Source organism: Carlito syrichta, unplaced genomic scaffold, assembly GCF_000164805.1.
Source record: "Carlito syrichta isolate Samal-C Ts95f unplaced genomic scaffold, Tarsius_syrichta-2.0.1 Scaffold289811, whole genome shotgun sequence".
NCBI lineage: Eukaryota > Metazoa > Chordata > Mammalia > Primates > Tarsiidae > Carlito > Carlito syrichta.
The window spans coordinates 14,810-15,282 of NW_007233907.1; positions in this window are offsets into that span (position 1 = coordinate 14,810).

The window sequence follows — 473 nt, forward strand, 5'->3', positions numbered from 1 at the left end:
TTTTTTTTTTTTTTTTTTGAGTTGGGGTCTCACGCTCTTGCCAGGCTAGAGTGCAGTGGCACACTTGAGGCCACCTCAGTGTTGACCTGCAGGGCTCTGGCGATCCTTCCACTTCAACCTTCCAATTAGCCGGAACCACAGGTACACGCTACCACCCCCGGCTAATTTTTTGTTTATTGTAGAGACAAGGTCTCACCAAGTTGCCTGGGCTGGTCTTGAACCTGCAGGTTCAGGCAATCCACTCTCCTCGGCCTCCCGAAGTCACCGAGCCCAGCCTTTTTAAAAATTTTATGTTAACGATGTGGGGTACAATAAGATGTCACCTTAATAAGTGATCAAACACAGCATGTGAGCCACCTGAAGTCATGAGATGAGAAGGATACATCACCTATGTAATATTCTTCCCTTAAATGTTTCACCTGAATCTAATCACGAGGAAACACAAATTCAGATCGTGGGACAATTTACAAGAC